Source organism: Haemorhous mexicanus, chromosome 2 (assembly GCF_027477595.1).
Source record: "Haemorhous mexicanus isolate bHaeMex1 chromosome 2, bHaeMex1.pri, whole genome shotgun sequence".
Classification (NCBI taxonomy): Eukaryota; Metazoa; Chordata; class Aves; order Passeriformes; family Fringillidae; genus Haemorhous; species Haemorhous mexicanus.
This window is the reverse complement of record NC_082342.1, coordinates 14,711,925-14,733,304: the sequence shown is the minus strand read 5'-3', so window position 1 is coordinate 14,733,304 and position 21,380 is coordinate 14,711,925. Positions and strand designations below refer to the sequence as shown.

Sequence of the window (21,380 nt, the reverse complement as noted above, 5' to 3'; positions counted from 1 at the left end):
GTAGGTGTTCTGTCCTCTCCGAAGCGAGCTCTTGTTTCCCTCCTACCACCATCATCTGCCTGCCAGTCTTTGCCTGCTAGCACAGGCTGTGTCTCAAGATTCCGTAGGTTTCTCATCCCTACTGTTACAGGAAGCTATAGAAAGAACAGAGGTGGTACCCAGGCGTGGGAATGCATTCACTTACTAAAGCAAGCATTTGATGGGAATGTTTCAGTGTTTTTGTTTAATCCTATGCTTGCATTTATTTATTTATTCTCCATGAGAAGACTTGCACTGGTTTATTTGAAAGGGACTGTACTTTGCTCTTCTCTGCTTCTGCCTTCTTTGGGCTAAAAGTGAGGAAGAATGCCTATGTAGGGGGGTGTCACAAAGTGATGGAAAGGAAGAATCTGGTTCTGCAGAGCCATTGTCCGTAGCCAGCTTGGCTTTAACTTCTTAGATTTGATCTGTTTATACATAGATCATGCCAGCCCTGGAATCCCAGCTTATCATTTCATAGGAATACTGTTAGTTCTGGGAATGGACAATGTGAGGTCATACCTTAATGATACCCAGAGCCTCCTTGTTAACAAAATAAATCAAATAGCTTTAATACTCTGTTAGCTTGAAGGATTGCTGTTTTACTGCTGTAGTGATGAGTGATTGCTTCTATATTAATGCATGTATAAGCAGTTCTGCATTTTTTTTGATTTAAACTTTATTCTGACATTTTGAAGTTTCTTACTGACCTTCAAGTTGAGAAGTAATATTAGGGTGTTTCAGTATGTTCAGAATCATATGGAAACTTCCTTATTATCACTTAGGGAACTTAAAGGGGAATTGGTTCCAGTTAAATATGTGAAACTTAAGCTACTACAAAGTCCTTCAGTTCTAGCAGAACAAATGAGTGTGCTTCAAAAAAGAAAAACAACTGTAGTAGTAATCTTTCCTCTTAACCTCCTGACTTTCTGTTGTTGTTTTCTAGTGAATTTGAATGTATCTAAAAATTACAGAATTGATAGGTAAGAGTTGTATTTTAAGAGTTTTCAGTTCTGTAGCCAAGCTGACGTACTTAACCCAGCCATTAAAAATGCTTCCTAATTGTTCAGTTTAAAATACTGAAGAACAGCAAAAAACCTTTTTAGGAATAATGAATGAAGGTCATGATTATTGTAAATTATTTACTTTATGCATTATGGTATTTGATCTTTTACTCCCAGTGGCTTTGTTAGTGAGTTCTTGATGTATAAAATATTTAAATTACCCTGTTTTTCTATTAGGTCATTGCAACTAGGTCAACAGAAAATTGAATCTTAACTACTTGATATCAAAGTTAATTTCAGTAAAATAATATTGGCTGTGTAGTAATACTGGCTTTTACTTCTTTTTCTAGAAGGTACTCAGGTGAATACATAAACAGTGTCTTCTTAGGAAGTTTGAGCCTCCATGTTTTGAAGGAGGCTGGTTTTTATTACATTTTAGCTACTCCTAATTGAGTTAGTCTTACATGTGATATGTTTTTATTTTTTTTTTATTATAGTTTAACCTAGGGCACGATTTCTAAATATGTTATTTTGTCAAGTCATTATCTTTGGCATGGGAATGCTCTTAATCTGTTAGAAGATTACTAACTATTTATAATGAGCTCCTGTAACTACAGTTGTCTGGATCCACCCAACAGAGATATTATGTGTTTATGTGTTGCCCTGCAATCATAAATATCCTGAGTTGGAAAGGGCCCATCAGGATCATTGAGTCCAATTCCTAGCCCTGCACAAAACAGCCCAAACAATCCCACCATGTGCCCAAGACTATTGTCTAAACACTTGAGCTCTGTCACCTTGGTGCTGTGACAGCTGCCCTGGGGAACCCATTCGAGTGCCCAACCCTCTGGGTGAAAAACTGTTTTCCAGTATCTAACCTAAACCTTCCCTAACACAGTTTTCTATGGCTGAAAAGGAAGCTTTTGAAATTTATTTCACAGTTAATTGAAAATGCAAGCTCCCAGGCTCATCAATGATCCATGAAATACTTGGCTACCCAGTGTGAGTTTTTTCTAGTTATCTTGGGTTTTATCTCTGAAATGCAGGGTTGATTTTGAATATGGAAAACATAGCATTTGTAAATCATTATGAATGTTGTACTGTTAGTGTACAAAACTGAAGTAACCTTTCATGTTTCTTTTCCTTCTAAATCTTCATGTTTCAGATTTTGGCAAAAAAAAAAAAAAAAGTCAAACTTCATTCTAGTTACAGTGTGAACTTCCTCTCCACATGTCCTTGTGCTCCATTCTGTAAATAACATTTTGTATGTTTCTTTGTTCTCAGTTAGTCTGGGAAACAAGGATTTTACAATGAATATCTAATTGAATCTTAATCTAATGTTTTTCTGTAGCCTATCTAGAACTTTTTTACTACTTCATTTGTTCTCCTTTATTAAGTAACAATGATACCCCAAGTTAATTTGACATGTCATAAAGGAGTAAAACTGAATTCCCATGCACCTTTCTTTTTTGTGAAATTCTCTGAAGTGATAGGCAGCTATAGTATTTTATGTCAGTTTTTCACAAATGTAACTGCCCTCAATATGTCTCTTATGTCAAGCTGTTTCACGATTAACTTTTATATTCTAATAAAAATGGAAGGTGTAATTACAAGTTTGGCTTTTATGCCATTTGATTATGTATGAGCAATTGCTTGTGTACAGTTATTGTTATCTGGTCTGTTAAAACAGAACCAGTTTACAGCAGGTTTTTGCATGTTATCAGAGCCACAGCTCTGAAGTGAAGTGTTCACTAACATAGCCTGCACTGTCTTGTGTCCACATTGGAGAACTGGGAGGATGCCTTACAGGTCATCCCAAGTGTTTTGAGGTACCACCTCTTCCTAGTTGTCCCTCTCCCTTCTTCCAGCAATATGACTTGTAAGGAAGGTGTCTATGATACTGCTCATTGGCCAAAAATCATTTTTGTCAACTGCCTGTAACAAGAGAATATCTGAAGTGTCTTAATTGTGTTTTGGCCTGTGTACCACACCAGGAGATGTGGAATGCCCAAAAATTCCTCTTAAAATTTGGGTCTCTGTAGATGGTACCTTATTGTGGTAATCTCGAACTACCCTTTTTTTCCATCTGTCTCTCTGCCATAGAATTTCCTTATTCTCTCAAGATTTCTGTTTACCACATCACAACTGTAGCTGAGGGTGAAATGGGATTCAATAGCACCCTTGGTGAAAACTTGATGAAGAACTCATTGATGTGCCCTTTCATTTGGCAAAGAGGGTTTTTCTTTAAGTACTGTTAGAAGGAAAGTGTTTGTTTTGCTGAACTGGAACATCAACTTGTTTGATTCTCTTGTCTGACATGGCAAGTTCAGATTTCTTTCTGAGCAGGAAGGGCTATGCTGCAATAAAGTACCTGAATATCTGTTTTGACAGCTGTCATCTGAAGCTTTGGATAGGGAGTATATTTTTAAAAGAATTTTCAACCATGACAGTCCAAACAGACATCTTATTTGAATAATTTAATCCTATGTACAGAATCACAGACTGGTTGAGGTTAAAAGGGACTATCGTGGATCCTCTGATCTGACCTCCCAGCTCAAGCATGATTTTGCCAGAGCACATTGTACAGGATTGTAGCCAGATGGTTCTGGAATGTCTCTAGTGAGGGAGACTCCACACCCTCTCTGTGTGATCTGTTCCAGTGCCCAGTCGCTGCACAGAAAAGAAGCTCTTCCTCATGTTCAGGTGGAACATCCTGTGCATCTGTTTCTTCCTTTTGCCTGTTGTCCCATTGCTGGGCACCACTGAGCAGAGCCTGGTCCCTGCTCTGACCCCTCCCTGCAGGCACTGACAGACACTGATGAAGTCCCTTCTCAGCTGTCTCCTTATGGGGCTGAGCAATCCCAGATCCCTCAGTGTTTCTGAGGGATCTCATATGGAAGATGCTCCAGTCCCTTCATCATCTTTATCACCTTTAATAGGTGAAGTTTTTCATGGTAGCAATTTGACTTCAAAAGCAATCAAGGCTTCTTGCTGTCCTGTTGGGCCAGTCTTGGCCTGAGTATGAGTTTGTTGGCAGGGTGTCTCCTCTGTGTGACTTTTAAGAGGAGCATTGAGAGAGTAGTTCAGCTTCCTGGGCAATTAGGGCAGAGGCACATGGGAGGAAGAGGCAGCACCACCAATAGATGTTGCAGTGGAGCACATTTTGTGTCTGATTGTGGGAATTCATAAAGTCAGAGGGTTTTGGGAAAGCTGCAAAAGGCAGGCCTCAGAGACAGCAGAACTGTGATTAGAGCTGAGCAGTAGCCATGAGATAGGTCAGCAGAAAAATTATGTAAGAAGTAGAAAAGTAAGGACAAATAGAACAATGGTCTGTGTATTGCTGCTTGTCTAGAATAACTCCCTAAGCTGCAGAAAAGTATATCTAGCAAGATATTAGAAAGTTGTAAGCTTACTAATGGAGCTCTGTGCATTGTGTTTTAAGGCTTACAAGCAGGTATTGTATTCGAAATAAGCAAGCATTGTTTTAACCAAAGGTACGTGTGCTTATAGCGGTTGGATGGAACTGTCAGTATGCTTTTGCTTTGTGTGATTGGTCAAAAAACTTTTACAGTAAGTTGTAACATTAAGTTCTTGGTCTGCTGCCTGGGATGTGAGCTGCTGGCATCTTCCCATTGTCATAACCATGTAATGAGACTGATGCTGAAAAATAAAACAGCTCAAGGCACGTTCCTAGCAGTCCCGTTCCATTCGTAATTTGTACATAGCCCCCGGCCAGCGATATCTGTTCTCCACTTTTAGTTATTAACACCGCTAGAGGCTTATCTGCAATGCTGCATTGCTGCTGATGTCAGAGGAACTGCACAGCGTAATGCCAATTTTCATCTGCTCTTTTGAAAGTTTTTGCTCCTGATTTGCTAACCTGTTGTTTAAAGCTCTTTGCTTCCCTGTGTTTTGTGTAACTGTCCAAATGGAATTTGGGTTCTCCTGAGCAGTGCCCACTTCAGCTAACTTTTGTTAGCTTAATGTTTACTCTGTGTGGAAACTGATAAGATACATTTCAGCTCATATACACATTGTCAAACATGTATATAAAATATATATAGTGCACTGACCTTCTTTAATATCATTCTTTTGTTGTATTACCCATTTGGGATAGATGCTTTGGCATCACATTTTTTTCAGTGATGGTTCAACTGGACCCTTCTGACTAGGGGCAGAAATCTGCAAAGGATTTAATTATAAAAATAAGCTTTTATAGACTTTTTAGATATATGACAAAATGTTCCACTCCAGTGGTTTATCTTGGTTTATTCTCTCGTATTTAGTCATCCTTTCTGTAGGCCTACAATATGATATATTTAGTGTTCTTGTAGAGTTTGATGTATTCCTTACTGTTGCTCACCTTGCTCTAAAATTCATTTACTCTCTCAATTATTTTTTATCTGTTGATGTGATACAAGATACTTGAATTAAAAAAAAATCTTCATTCTGATACTGGGGATTAGACTATGACACTATACAATGTTTCTGAGCATAAAGTCCATGCAAGTAGCAAATATTATTATATGTCACTCAGTATTTGCATAGAACATATTGTTTATATTATTCCTTAAGGTCAGGATTCAGTTCTCAACAGAACATGATCTTACCTATTAATTCTGACTTGGCTTTTGTCCATAATGACTCATTTACAACAGAGAGAAAAAAATGAAACAAGTTGGAATTAATAACTTGATAAAATACTAACATCTTCTACCAGGTAATGTCTTCTCTTGGTAACTACTGTTGTGTTTACTGAATTAATTCTTACAATGAGAACTGGAGAGAAACAGTTTTATTATAAAGAGGGTGAGGTTTTTTGTAGGTAGTAATATTTATATAAAATATTTATGTGGCATTGCACATTCACAGAAATTGTTGACTTTCATTGAATGCAGAAAATGTTACAGGGACTTTTGTATTATTGGGTGTGCTCATGAGAAGGTTAGTGGCAATACTAATAGTGACAATAGAGCTTTTGTTTCTCAGTTATTCAGGGCAGTTCAGCTCCATCGTTAGTAACAGTTATAACTTTGACATCCTACCCTTGAAGATAGGAGAGTTGGAGTCCTGGTGAACAGAATCCAGTCCCCTTTCCTCTCTTGGTGTGTTTAACAGTAGAAGCCAGAAATTGTATTTACATTGTGCTTCTTTTAGAAACTATTTTTTAATACCTGGAGAGGGTCCAAAAAATTTGCATACCCAGTGAGGCAGGTCATTTCTCTAATCAAATGTACTGTCTTCCTCATTAGGCAGCCTGTCTTTTCCTCGTTGATAGAATACTCTAAACAAAACCAGTGCCAAAAAGAAGCCCTGAGGTGTGGTATTTTTGCATCCTTCCAGTCAGAGTATGGCTGTGAGAACAGTACAACCAGGTGCCATTACTCACAGAGCTCCACAACACAGTTTTTCACTGTCTTGGTTTACTAGATACTACAGGTGTCTGCTTGGGAAGGCATGAAATTCTCCCTTGGAATGGAGAATATAAATCCCATCCCTCCAAATTATAGAATTTTGAAATTAAGCGGCTCTCAGGCAAAGATATGGAAGAGGAATAACAGTTCTTTACCAGTATGTATAATGAAGCAAACAAAGAACCACTAACAACAAACAGAACCAGGAACCCAGTCCTGGCCTTTTTTGGCTGCAGCACATTCCCCTTTGTTGCAGTTCCGGTTGCCCCCAACCCCCTCTCTTTTAATCTGCCCCCATTCTCAAGGTGTGTCTGTCCCCACGAGAGAAGCTCCCAAAAACCAAAAGTTTCCCCTCCCCACCCATCTCAAGTACCCAGCTATCAGTGCTTCTTAGCAATACAGTGGTAATAAGGAGAGAACAGAAAAAAACCCAACCCCAACATTTACCCTACTAGGACTGCATCCATGAAAACCATAACATTCCAACCTGGATACAAAGGTGTTGCGAGAGGGAGATGGTGTTGCATACCTTGGTGAAGTTAAGTTGAATGGTGTCTACTGCTCTGTTCTTAACTCACCAATTTTGCTGTTTCATCCTAGAAGGCAAGTTAGTTTGATCAAGCACAGTTTACTGTTATTAGATCTGTTTTGGCAATTGCTAATCATCATCTCCAAGTGCCCAGAAATGGCTTTGCGTAGAACTTGGTTAATGATTTTCCCAGAAACTGAAATAAGGCAGCCTGTAATTCCCTGAAGCATCTTACTTGCAATGTGGTTGCAGTTTCTGCATTTTGCAGACATCAGGAAAAACTCCCTCAGATTCTCTATCTTAGAATATGTAAATCAGTCAGGTTTTGCTTTAAACCTTGTATTTTAATCTGGTTTATATGAAGGTGTTTTTTGGAAAACTAGTAGCCATATGGTAGCCATAGACAAGTTTCAAGTCCTCTATTGCTCTGATGCTTGAAATCTGTCTTACTAACCATTCAGAACTGTCCTTAACATGAAGAAATAGCAATGTTTATTAGTTGTCTGTTGCTAGTAATTAGTGTTTTATTTCTCAAAAGTGTTGCTGGCTGAATGCTGATTGTGATATTGCATTTAGTCTGCGTGGCTACTGCTTTTGTCTTCCTTGAGTTACGTGTGCAAATAGGCTCTTCTCTTTCTCCCAAGCTGTCCCATCCTGGCTGAGCTGCCAGACCACACTGACATTCTTCCTAAGAGATGGGTAAAGGCTTTGCTTTGTATAGAACAAAGTATTGTTTTGTCAGGTAATTGTTTATTTAATAGCTTGTAAACTTTGCAAAGCCTCAAAGCACTTTTTTGGTTTCCCATGTCACTGGTAATATGGCTTAGACCTTCTCTCATGAGTAGTAACCATTTCAGTGAAAGTTTGGTCAGGACTCAGCAGTGTTACAGGAAGTGATTGCTTAGGGTGTTAATAATCAACAAAGTATTTCTACAAAGTTGATTTCAGCTTCTGCTTATGGAGTTATTTATTTCAAATGCTCCTTCTAAGGTTACTTATTCACTCATTATAGCCTTTGCACAAGACAGTATTGCAGAAACATTTACTGCCTGAACTGGATTTCATAGTAATTTTTGTTCTTTGTCAGAAGAGAAAGCAGGAGAGGAACAACTGGATTAACTTACAACTGAAGTAGAAGGAGTAAAAATTTTTATTTAAAAATAAGCCATATCAAGGTGTTTGGGAAGGAAGAGCAAGGGAATAGAATTGAAATCTTGCTGAAGTAAACATGTCCTTGTTTAAAATGTGCTATATTCCTCATTGAAATGTTAGCATTTGAAAGGCTTTTGATGATCAAACCTTAAATATCTGAAGTATTTTCATTCTTTCCACCTATCTATGGTCATTACTCCCGCTAGACATCAATGACTAGCACGCCTTTCTCTAGCTGTACTCCTCATACCAGATGCTCTACTCTAATTACCAAGAATTGTCCATGAGAAACATCTCATCATATAATAATGCAAACACAGCAGGATTACTGGTCCCAGTTGTACTGAATTATTCCCAAGCATTTAATCTTTATGCCATGTTTCCATTTGATTGGTGTCTTTAGCAAGTCACTGGTAGGAATAAATAAGGTATTAAAGAATTCATTAATCCAAATTGCTTCTCACTGGATGTTGTTGCCATTTCAGAGCCCATTTGCCGAGTACATCTTACATAGTGAAGTGCATTAAGTATCCCTTCAGCCAGAGAGATGGCACAAAATTATAAACTGTTTGGGGATTTGCATTTGCAGGTCTTGCTTCAAAACATGTGTGCTGCCTGCTGTGAGAGGGGGAGCGGGAACGCTGACAGCTGGTGTGCAACTCATTGTGCAGCTTAGCAATAACAGAAAGTGATGTCAATAGCTGGAGTACTAAAATTAGTGCATGTGGTAGCATTTGTGAGGCCTAGTATGTTCTGAAATTCAGACATAATTTCAGCTTTTGCGAACCTGAAGACAGCTGCGGGGGGAAACATTCACAAAAACAAGATTCCTGAAGGTTTGGAATGTGTCTGCTCTTCAGAAATACCCCTAAGTTTTTTTTAGTGTTTATACTTAAATATAAGGAAAGGCACTAAAATGGGTCATGCAGTATCAGTCATCTTTATTAAATCATGGTATACAGTTTGGTTGGTAATTTCTGTAAAGGTTCTTAGAAATGCTTTTGTTTTTTAAAAGCTGCTGTCTTTGTTCAGTCTTGACACTCGTGGAAACCGACTTCGTTAAAAACTCACTGAGTACAGAGAAGTGTGCTTTGAATAATCCGATTCCTTTCCTGCTATGGAGTTAGCATGTGCAAGTAGGCTCTTCTATTTTCCCCTAACTTGAGTCATGCCATGCTCTGCTATTTATTGCCCTGCCTGGCAGAGCTGTACAGGAGCTCATCAGTCATGAAAAAAATATGAAATTGGAAGAAAACTAAAGAACACGAGTACAGGGAATAAAGTGAATCTCAGTACAGTCGAAAGACTACAACATAGGAGGAAATTAATACTTTGAGATGCAAAATAGATCGGGAAAAAAACAGAATGTACTTAATATAAAAGAAGATCCTGAAAATGATGAAGAGAATGCATTTCTGCCAAATAATTTTTTATTTTATACACCACTTGAGGCTTTTTTTTAGTATCTGGGTTTTTTTTTTTTATTAACAGTATCTCAGCACTAGACTGATGATGCTAGCATAAAGACTTTCAGTGATTTATAGTATGGAGGGGCTTGACAGCTGGCCTGCAAGCAAAGCAGAGTTAGTAGAAGAAATAACAGTTGATGATTTTTGAGTGCATCCGTAGCAAGGAAGAAGACAAGGCCATCAGCATGGAAACATGTTAGAAGAGATACATGAAATTTTTTGTAAGCTAGACTATGTGCATAAGTAGATGTGTGTACGTGCCTTATTGAATTTCTGTAAAACTTTTGCCAATTATATTGATGCTAATTGCTTTGCACCAATGAATATAATAAGTTATTGTGATGTAGTTAATGACTTAAGATCACACTTTATGGGTATATAAGCTGGAGAACATGCAGAATAAAAGCTTTTTTCTTCTTGGACCCTGATCACATGTTTATGTCACGTCCGGCCTAATGGTGACATTATAGATGTCATTTTTCTGTCCTGAGGATGAAGTAGGTCCTTTCTTGAGGTAACAGCTGGTCCTTTACTAAGACTACATGCAGCACCCATAAGTATGACATTCCTGTTTTCTCCTCTTGAGCCTTCCTGGGTTAGTGAGTCCAGATAGTGCTATTGACCTCTGGTGCGGGGGTACTTGGGAAATGTGCTTCTTTAGAAGAAAACCTGTGTTGGGGGTTTGGTTTCTTTCTTTTTTATTTACCGAAGTTTTTCCTTTAAGTTGCTAGGTGCTTATGGGTACTTAAAAGAGGTGACCAAGATGGGAAGAGGAGTGTAGCATCTGGCTACACTTCTTTTTCTCTGGGAGTTTCTCTCCAAGGAAGAAGATATCATGAGTTTTGGGGGCAGTTAAAGGGCGAGATCCTGGGGGCAGCTGCTCTCTTGCTCTCGGCATCAGAAGGAGGACGGTCAGTCTATTGCTTACTGCGGGGAGAATTCGCTGTCACTGCTCTAGTCCAGCCCTATACTGCTTCTTCCTTTCAATTCATGTCACCGCCTGAGTCCGGTCCTGTACTGCTTCTTCCTTTCTGTGGGTGAGCCTTTGTTCATAAGAGCAGCCATTGGGTTGGGACCTTATTAACACCCTACCTCACTAAAAGAGGGACCCATCACCGTCTGCTCGTGTGCCCAGGAATCCTGAGCTCACCTCTTGCTGCCCTGCTGGGAGCCGGGCCGCTGCTGTCCGGCCCCCGCCGCTCCTCTGGCGCTGCTCTGGGTTTCTCTACGCTATAACCCTGCCCCTGCCCTGACCTGCCCTGCCGGGAGGTCCCACTGCTCCAGCTACCGCTGCAGAACTTCTGATACATCTCGCCCACCCGCCCGGGATTTTTGTTCATTCCTGCTGTTCCAGCTTGGTGCTCCTTAAGAGTCCTGCAGGGGCACCGGGTTCGACTGCCCCAGGGTTTTGTGAAGCAAAGCCTCTCCTCCATCCCTTCCTGTCTCGGCCCAGATGGCTGTCATGGGGTTCTTGGTTCTATTTGTTGTTAATGCCATAATTGTTGTTTGTTTGCGTTGTTATACATACTAGTAAAGAACTGTTATTCTGTTATTCCTATCTTCATATCTTTGCCTGAGATCCCCTTAATTTCAAACTGATAATAATTCAGAGGGAGAGGGTTTACATTCTCCATTCCACGGGAGGCTCCTTCCTTCCTTAGCAGACACCTGTCTTCCAAACCTAGACAACCTGTCTTGCCCCAAATACGTTTTGTGTCCATGTTCTTATACTTTGTTCTACCTGGCTGACTCAGCAGGTACTGACTTTAGGTCCTGGGATGTGCTTGATGATGGCTTTTGTTAGCTAAGCACTATGAAAGGAAGTAGATATCAAGAACAAAAAGTGTTGGGTCGATTTATATACTGGATTACAGAGAATTGCTCTGTATTAAAGCATTGTCATAAAAAGGAGGAGAAGTCTTGAAACATCTTACCTTGCAGAAAGGAGTATACCCAAATATCTGGAGTCTTCTGCAACATTTTGGATGTAGGAAGTCTTCAAGATGTGACATGTGGTTCAGAAATTGTTTGGTTCTTTTCCCTTTTGTTTCCTATTTCTTGTAGTCTTGCACCCTGCATGTTGCCCTAAGTACTTGACAGGGACGTGTGCACTTCATTGTGGAAGAAAAAGAATTCTACCTGTTTTGGAGGAGGAGAAATATTTATGAACATTTCAGGTTTTGTTTTTCATGGCCATTTTCAGAGACATGGAGGTCAAGATATTCTTATCTCTTGTCCCTTGCACTTCCTTTTCCAGGCTGAGGTGGTCAGTGTTTTAAGGAACATTTCTGTTTCTTTTGCTGCGCCTTGCTGTACAAAGCTATACCGAGGCAGGATGTTTTGCAGACAGAATGGCAGTGGCATGTAATGGCAGGGATATAACTGCATCTCTTAGGCAGTACTGTGCAAGCAGCCTCTGAGGGCATGTGGTTTGTTTCAAGTAAAAGTGCTGTTATCTTTGAAGGAACCACTGTCCTATATTTCTCCTGGATTTTTTTTTTTTCCTGCTGGGTTGTGGCCAGAATTCTGCCCAGGGTTCTTGACAAAATCATAGTAAATCTTCACAAAATAGTCTCATTAAGCCTTTAATATTTCAGATTTGTTCCTTAGAGTTTTCTGGTACTGTTCTTTTTTCAGGCTTATTCCTTTATGTGAATTTTACTGACTTTTCTGAAGATCAAATAATTTCCAGTAGTTATTTGGTTATTCTGCCCTCCCATTTGAGTAGCCCAGTAATTCCCTCTTATTCTGGATCAAACAGTCATTTCTAACTTACCTTTGCTTTCAGCACCTTCCAACTTCTTATGACTTTTTTTATAGCACTGCAGTAGACCTGTTTTAGCCAGACATGCTGCTGTCAGTTTAGGGTGGGACCTGGAATCCCAAAAAACCAACCTCCCTACTTGAAAAAACACCAAAACTTGCCACCAGTTATTCTGCAGCAAGCATCCACTCATGGCATCCTCCACTTTATAATCTTTTTTACCACTGTAAGCAGCAATGCTTCAGTCACCAGTGTGTTCAGCAGCCTTCCACAGCAGCTGAGCATGTTCTCTTACAGATTTGTCAGGCAGAATTACTGCCATAATGGAGTGGAAAGGAAAAAGTGGATGTAAAGAGTCTGCTGAGGCTGTAGAAAGAGAGGGTAAGAAGCATTAAGCAATTAAGTGCAGTTTGGGAGGAGAATAAAAGGATTTTACTTGAGCAGAATCATGTAAAAGCTCTATGACTGAGACAGGATGGAGTCAGGCTATCCAGACTTCATTATTCCTGCTGTTTTCTAACTCAAGAATTCCAATAAATTAGGCAGGATTATGTAATTGGGAGGGAAGGGGTTGTGCCTGTAACAAATTCTCATTTGTGGGACAAGTATTGCAGATACAACGTGTGCCAAGGAGTTAGAAGGGAGAGCAGCTCAGTCCAGAAATTTGTCATCTTCCCAAGGTGAATTTTGCAGCCTGCTTTTGGGCCTGTTTCTTGGTAAATGGTGTTTGAGAGGCAAACTCTTGATTTGTGGTGCAAGGCAAGCAAGTTTGCTAGCATGACTGGTGGGGACCTAGAGGAAGAAAACTGAAGGGAAAATCCCTCAGGAAGCCTTTTTTGAGGTGACCTTTGCTGCTGGTCACACTGATAACTTCTGGGATGGTGTTTGTTTACTTTGTAGGCCTTGAAGGAAGGTGGCACAGGAGCAGGAATCCATGTGGCATGATGCTATGGTAATGGGCATTAGCACAGCTCTTTCATATTGCATTACTGAGCAAGAAAGTGATAGAAAAGGCATCTTACTGAACTCACAGCAGAATTTTTCCTCGAAGATTTGGAAAACAAGTAAAAAACATGAGAGAAGTAAATGAAAAAGTTGCAATAAACTGTTGAGGTGCTGTGGACTTTTGAAGAAGGTTTATTTTCTTTGTTTATAAAGATGCCAGTGTGTGGTGATGTGCATTTGAATGTTCTTGCATGTAAACACATATATCTGCTAGTGGTGTAATGCATCAAATCTGATCTTGTGTTCTATCTGGGAAGTAAGACAATTATATCAGAAAACTCAGGCAACAAAATAGCAAAATGAGCTGAAATTCCATTTATGTCTCTGTTGGAAGAACTACAGAGGAAGGAGGACGAAGGTTTGAGAAATAACCTTTTTTAATGTGTGGTACCCTATGAAAATGAAGACGTGGTATGCACCACAAATTAGTTATATGTGTGTTTCTGTGTTTATAGTTAATTGTTTTAGTCCAGTCAAATGTACTTTGATGGATTGTACCTAAAGGATTTTAGCCCTTTGACTCTAGAGTTCTGTGTGAGGTATTTGTATCTGCCAAAAATCACAGTAAATCATGTGATATATCATCACTGAAGCTCCTTGTGGTACACATATAGATATGAGTCTATTCCAGAAGGATTCCCTTTACCTTGATTTTGTGTCCTAAGCATGTTGCATGTTGTGTGCCATCTCAGTGTTTGTGGAAAGTACCTTAATTGCCCTGATTTCATAACACCATTCTAAGAGCATCAAGTGCCAATGGATAGTACAATTAGAATTATCAGTCAGTTCTTAATCTAATAAGAGGGCTTTGCTCATCCCAAATAATTGCCTTTTGTAGCCTAGAACAGTGAAGGTATTTTGCTTCAGAGTCATTGTATCAGAGTGTATTTTTGCCATGTGTGATGGGTTGATGCAATGCCTGCTAAGGAGCAGAACAATAGCACTCCCCCCCGCCCCAACTATAGTTATGGAAAAAAAATTTCTTGGTACTTTAAGGATGAAGGGTAAATATTGAGATCAGTGTTGGGTTTGTGTCACTGTGGCACTCAATAATGAAAGATGCAGGACATGCTTTTATGGTACAAAGAAGAAAAAGATTGATCCCAGTTTATTTTGCATGTCTCTATTTATAAGGTTTTTAAAGAACATCCCCTGTCTATCCCCAGTTGGTCAGTAACAAGTTGTTATCCTGTATTAATTGATCACTCATGCTCCCAGGTGTGTATGTGCAGAAAAAGTTGTTTGTGGGAGATAGTTTTCATTTTTCTATCTAACAGTGTAGAAACAGTTTATACAGGTGGCTAGTGTTTATCACAGTTCTAGGGCTCTTTCTCAGGAAAAGCAGGTTGTGTTCCACAGTCTTAAAGTGTTTCTCAAGGGAAACTGCTGCAGAACTCTCTTCTCACAAAGAGCTGTCTGTCACCTTTCTCATGGCTTCTGTCAGCTTGAGTCAGGATTCAGTTTGTAGGCCTTTGGCCTTGCTGTTTCACCACCACAGTTTTGGCCAAGCCTCTGCAAGACAGAAGAGTTGCAGCTATTCCCACTTCATGCACCAAAGGTGGATGCACAGGTCATGCTGTCACTTCTGCTCCTACCCTTCCAATTCAGGTCTGAATTGCTGTCTGTCTGCCCTGCCCTGGGTCTCTAACTGAAATTCATATTACAGGCTACAGATAAAATGAGGGAGTGGAAAGAGTTTTGCTACGGAGCTGTTTTTGGAGGCAGTGTTATGGGCAGGAGTTAAGCTGCTTCTCATCAGAAAAATATAGATGTTTCAGGCTGCTGGGGCACAGACACACTTTATCAGCACTGCCTTGCATTCATGTTGGCTTATGGATGGGTTTTAGGGAGAGACCTGTAACTTCCATTTGAAATTAAATTTGGAATTGAAGAGCTCTACAAATCCCTTTTATACTATAGGCTGTTTAAGTCCTTCAAACTAGAATGAAGATCTTTAACTGTATGGCTTAACATGTGTCATGCCCAAGTTCAGGGGACAGCCATGCCAGGGGCTGGGCACACCAGCAAACTCCTTCAAATCACATTTTGACTGGTACAGGCTTTTCTTTTCAACTCTAGGTACCTAGTCGAATACAGTGAAGAGCACTATGGCTGGTTCACTTTATTGCTAGATAATTGCGCTTACTAAACCATTTTTCTGAAAAATTTTTAAAGTATCTAGGTGTTTTGCATCTTCTCTGCTTTTCTGGACTTGTGAAGAAAAGAAAAAACATTTTCAAGAAAGTATTGTTTCCTTGAACTTCAGGCCAGTGCATTTGGCTTGCTCTCTCATGCAGATTGCTGCTTACTTTTCATTACCAGTATTATAAATGAGAAAACATAAAGATTTAGGTAATAAAAATTCCTAAAGTTACATATCTGCTTAAATAGATGTAGTACTATATGCATAACATAATGCGTACTAAAGAAATGTGGCCGTGTGAGCACAAGAGGCGGCAGAGGTGTTGCAGCTGGGGAGCTGGGCAGAGCAAAGCAACACAGGAAAGGGGTTGATCCATTCCTTGGTTGCCATCATGCCAAGTGTGGGATGGCTCTGGATGATCTACAGTCACAGGGAAGTGACACATTTCTCTGAATGTTCTCAGATTTGTACTGTGCAGGCACTTGAGCTTGTAAATTTGTTTTAGCAAGGCCTTTGTTCCCATTGGTGACATGAAAATGAAGCCTTGAGCCCCAGACCCTCAGCATGTGCACTGCCTCTTCGTGCAAAATTTAACACAGGTGTTTTGTTTGAAAGTACTTCTTTGAACATGCTTACTTTTTGGTTTGGAGCCCAGCCATCTGCTAGAAGGTGTTTGGTTTTGTAATGGATTTTCTTTTATTACCTTTATAATCTTATCTTTGCTTTTTTTTCCCTGTTCCGTGTTGGTGGGAACTTCACATTTCATCTAGTTTATGGAGTGGCTGGAAAATCTGCTGATCAGGACCATGTCTCACATGGTGCTTTTATTTTGCACTACATTGCTTTGATACCTTCCATTACACAGATAGGGCAATCATCTTGTTAGGAACATGTGGACTTGCTGAGCCTTTTTCTTCTTAGAGAAGATGTTGGAGATTAGGATTTTTTCCTTTTTTTTCTCTCCGAATTTTCTCCCATTTGTTGCCTAAGAGATGGCAACAATGAGTACTTAAGAGAAAAAATACGTGGCCACGGGGGAGAAGGTGCAGTTGGCTGTAGTCTCTTAGCTGAGGAGTGAGCTTGGTAGCTGGGGAACTTTCCCTTGGAAAGTGCAGAGATACCACCAGATCTTGGCTGGGGGTCAGGGGTTGGGCTCAGTCCCCTCTCCCTGTCTGGCTCTCTGCATAAGAGTGGAGACAGTTGTGGTTTTGGTAACGGGCTGCTGCTGCTCAGGGCATTCACTGCCACTGCAGAGTTCTTGCCCTTCACTGCTTCTTCTGGGTTTATTGTTTGTTTTATTGTTTATTCGGTTTCTGGGTTTGTTTCTTGTTGCTGCCGTTGTTGTTGTTTGTTTGTCTTGTTATACACATATACATTAGTAATGAACTGTTATTCCTTTTCCCATATCTTTGCCTGAAAGCCCTGTAATTTCAAAGTTACAATAATTCGGAGGGAAGGGGTTCATATTTTCCATCCCTGAAGGTTCCCACATTCCTTGGCAGGCACCTGTCTTTTAAACCAAGACAGATTTTAAAGATTGTGTGAATGGTATCCTTCACTATAATTCCAATTTTTTTGTGAGAGGTTGATTCTTAATGATATTTTTAGTATCTGCTGTGTTGAAAAATGAAATTTCTGGACCAGAACTTCTGGTCTTAGAGCAAAAAATACGTTGCTGTTCCAAGAGTATTTTTCAGATGATGGAATGTCCTTGACTGAAATAAAGTTACTAAATATTAAAATGTGGCATTGTAACGTCCAGCAAAACTGTTTTTGAACAATGTGAGCTGGTAACTTGTTGTGATATACCAGTATGGGGCAATAAAAGAAGTCTGCTACAAACACAATGGACAACTGGACATCAGGAGGGAGGTTACTGGCATTATGGGGGCAAAGATGATACTTCTAAAATTAAATTAAAATGTGGCTTCCTATGTTGTGGTGATGTGCAGTTAAAAGTGAAAAGTTAAGCAAGAAGCAATTTGCAGGATGTTGAGCAGGATGTTGGCAACCTTTAGCTAAATGAATGATGGGCACATGATGGTGAGTTTTAATGTGGTAATACAACCTCTACTCAGAATTCCCCTTTAGGGCTGTTTTCTCCAGATGGCCAGACACCCATAAGCCAGCAGGGTCTGGTTTTAACCAGCCCTTCCTTGCAAAAGTGGGTGAGCAGCTACTGGAACACAAGTAGCTGTTACACTGGCATGTTGGATAACCTGAGAGGATGTATGGATTTATAAACTCATCAACAAAAACATGGTGCCATCATGGTTTATTATTAGAGTACCTCTGCCCAGGACATATTTCCAGCTGTAATCAAAATACAAGAGATGCTGAAGAAGGCAGAAAAGTGCTGTAGTGATAAATATAAGGCAGACAGAGGTAGTGTTGTTGGTGGTAATGATACCAATGCTTTGTGGTTGGTAGGAATTTTGAAAGCCCCCCATCCATGGTCCTGTCAGGGTTTACCCTGACTTGCTGGGGGATTGGGGGAGAGGAGAGGGAGAGAGGAGAGGGAGAGGAGAGGAGGGGAGGGGAGAGGAGAGGAGAGCTTGGGGCCAGGGAGGCTTTTAAGGCACTACTGCCACCTAGGGAAGTGCTTATCCTGCTTAAGCAAAACAGGCGGGGTGTTGGGGACCAGCCCAATATGATGCAAAGTCAATATATTGCTGTGTTGGAATTAAAAATAATATTGGAGTTGAATTTGGCAATCCCATCACCTGATAGTAGAAACTAAAACCAGCACTTGTGTCTGGGTTGCTCCATCAGTCAAAGAAATGTTGTAATGCATAGCTCTCTCTGTCATGGTATGTACTGGCAAAGAAAAGTAATATTACAGTTTTTCCTTATTTTTGGAGCCTCTCCTTGGATGCGCAGGATTGCTCTCCCTTCATGTGTGCTTGTTTTCCCAGTGTAATCTGTGGGTTACTCACTCAAAAAAGCAAAGAATCCTAGAAATCTTATTACTCAGCTTAACTGAAAGGTAAACAAGTGCAGGAACAATACAGGTAGATGCTTGTCTGCAAGCCTAAAGTGCTAGAAGTGCTTCTTTCTGATGGATTTATGTTTCTATTAGATTACTCCAAGCAAATTAAATATTGCAGTTGTCAAATGACTACAGTCGAGTTTGTCAAACTGCTACTTGAACATTAATTTATTTTTTAAAAACCCCAAAAATTAGAACAGAAGTTTAAAGCTTTGCATTTAAACTTCAGTAGTAATTATCATGAAAGGATTGAAAAAGGTTTCTAGAGTATTAGCTCTGTGTATGTCTAAATAATGGATAGAGTTAAATTTTATTTGTAATAAAAATAGAATTGAAGTCAGTAGAAATCACATGTAAAGTGGCAAGTGATTGCTATTGCCTAGATTTTCACACACCTAATCTACTATAATTCTGTATATTGAAGGAGTATTGCCATGAGCAGCCATCCTTCTCCCCAGGTCCTCTGTTCCTTCCGAAAGACCGAGGGGGGCTTGTTCCAATGGATTGTTTATTTCTGTGAAATTCAGCAATTGTTTGCAACATGGAGCCTCATCTGAAATGAGAATTTGTGTTACTGTGAGGGTGCTGTTGCCTTATTTTCAAGCAATATGATTCTATAAAGCAATGCACATTTTCTGTGTGCTAGTCAAATCTAACACTGTATCTTCACTGATGTCCGAACATCTACTCTTTCTGTAGTGTATTGTTATGAGTTGGTTGAAATAATTATGTGCTCAAAAATTAATGTGCTTTATTTTAAATTATTGCATACTCATGCATACTTTTAATGACACTGCAGCCCAAGCTGCCTTGACCAGAACTTTGGACATACAGCTTTCCATCTTCCATTTGGTGGATGTAACTCAGTGGTACATCCGATTGTGTTACTTTTCACGGAATCATAGAGTGGGTCAGTTTAGAATGGACCACAGTGGCCATCTGGTTCAACCTCCCTGCTCAAGCAGGATCATCCCAGAGCACATGGCACAGGATTGCATCCAGATGGTTCTGGAATATCTCTAAGTGAGGGAGGCTCCACACCCTCTCTGTGTGATCTGTTCCAGTGCCTGGTCACTGCTCAGGAAAGAAGCTCTTTCTCGTGTTCTGGTGGAACTTCTGTGCATCCATTTCTTCTTGTTGCCTCTGGTCCCATTGCTGGGCACCACTGAGCAGAGCCTGGTCCCTGCTCTGACCCCTCCCTGCAGGCACTGACACTGATGAAGTTCCCTCTCACTTGTCTCTTTTTGAGGCTGAACAGCCCCAGCTCCCTCAGCCTTTCCTCACAAGAGAGAAGCTCCATCCCTTCATCATCTCTGTAACCTCCGCTGGACCCACTCCAGGAGCTCCCTGTCTCTCTTGTCCTGAGGAGCCCCAAAGTGGACACAGCACTCCAGATGTGCCTCACCAGGGCTGAGTAGAAGGACAGGATCACCTCCTTTTACCAGCTGGCAATGCTCTTCCCAATGCATCCCAGGATCCCATTGGCCTCCTTGGTCCCCAGGGCACTGTTGGCTCAGGGACAGCTTGTTGCCCACCAGGACCCCCAGGTCCCTCTCCACAGAGCTGCTCTTCAGCAGTTTGGCCCCCAGCCTGTGATGGTGCCCAGGATTATTCCTCTCCAGGTCAGGACACTGCAGTTCTGCATGAAATCATCATACTCTTGAGTCTCCAGCAAGGCCTCTGTGTGCTTGTCCACTGCTCAGGCACTTGACTAAATTAAAGCATATTAATAGTTGCCAATTACTTTTGACCTGAGAAAGTTCAGGTATGTGCCAGGCCGGTCTCCAAAAAGCTGCAAATTTATGCAACTTTCACTACAGGATTTGTGTGTGACACCACTGGGAACTGAGACTTCATTAAATGAAAATGCAAATTTTGTATTTAGGGTTACCAGAAAGTGTACTTACTCATTTTTGCAAGGTAATTTTGGACACCTCTAGAAAATGCTTCTGTTAATTTGCAGTCATTAGGATGTGCTAGGGAAGCATAAAAATAACTTTTTTCCCCCTAGTTAACTAAATAAGTTACAGAAATTAGTTACTATTTCCTAGTTGAATAACTGACTTTAGGGCTTCTGATCAAAGGCACTGAAATACAGCTAGGGATTTACTGTGAAATACACATCTTGGTGTGGTATATAGAAAAAGTTTGTTTGTTGAATTCTGCCTTTTTCCTATGCATTGGGTGTTGGTTATTTTTAAAACTGACTTTTTAATTGTAAGCCTTAAGGGCCACTTCATCAGCTTCCTGAAATGACTACTCAACAGTAAACTTGCAGTCATTTAATTTTGATCAATTAACCTATTATTGCATCCTAATAGCCATTGGACCATCCTGATTCTTTCATGTAACACAGGCTGTAGTTTTTTGTAGGCTACAGACAAGTGGGCTTTAGGGAGCTGATTTATGCCAACTGAGTCATGTGCTTTCACAATCCACTATATGTTCAGTATATACATTTCTCTAAAATACTATGTAATTTTCCCTTTAAAAATATCTTTGAGAAAGTTTGGGGTTATTTAATTGCAACATCAGAATTGTACAGAATTACAGTGATTTTAGTCTAATAAATTGTTTCCTAGCACCTGAGTTTCTGAGTACTGATGCTGTGAGCAGTGTTCATTTCGTAAGCATGTAAATTTTTGTTCTGCTGTTGAAGATGGAAGAATCTCTTTGGTCAGTTATGTCCTTGGGAAAAAAGGCTCTTCACCCAGTTTGATCTGACCAGATGTTCTGGTGATCATGAATCATCTTGTTTCCTGGCTGATAAGCTCTACTTGCTTATCAGCCTTCTGGGCTACCATGAATTCATCTGGCTGATGAAATGAGGATGCAATGAAGAGGCTGCAGCAGCAAAAATAACTGAGTTGACTGTGTTGCTGTTAGCACTGTA

At 40.2% G+C, this 21,380-nt stretch overlaps 1 protein-coding gene across 4 annotated transcripts in view; it reads left to right on the top strand.

The window, feature by feature from the left end:
- The window catches only part of APP (amyloid beta precursor protein), a 198,231-nt gene that overhangs the window by 85,434 nt on the left and 91,417 nt on the right, over window positions 1-21,380 (top strand). The window lies entirely within an intron of this gene.